This window comes from Aptenodytes forsteri, unplaced genomic scaffold (assembly GCF_000699145.1).
Source record: "Aptenodytes forsteri isolate BGI_AS27 unplaced genomic scaffold, ASM69914v1 Scaffold243, whole genome shotgun sequence".
Taxonomy (NCBI): Eukaryota; Metazoa; Chordata; class Aves; order Sphenisciformes; family Spheniscidae; genus Aptenodytes; species Aptenodytes forsteri.
This window is the reverse complement of record NW_008795314.1, coordinates 1,286,377-1,286,644: the sequence shown is the minus strand read 5'-3', so window position 1 is coordinate 1,286,644 and position 268 is coordinate 1,286,377.

The following is a 268-nucleotide window of genomic DNA, read 5'->3' as shown; positions in this document are numbered from 1 at the left end:
GCCCGCTGCTGTGGCAACCAGCCCCGGGCAGCCCCAGGCCGCTGGCGCTCGGACACACACGTCCCCGTTTGGCACCCGTATGGCAACGCGAAACGGGACTGGATTGTCCCTAGCCGGCCGCCCTAACCCGCCACGGCAGGGGAGGGGCAGACCGGGAAGACGCCGAAGCCGTTACCGTGCAGTGCGCATGCGTACTGCGTGGGCGTCATGCGGGACAGGTGCCGTAGCACCGCCTTCTGCCTGAGGCGGGGCAGAGCGCATGCGCGTG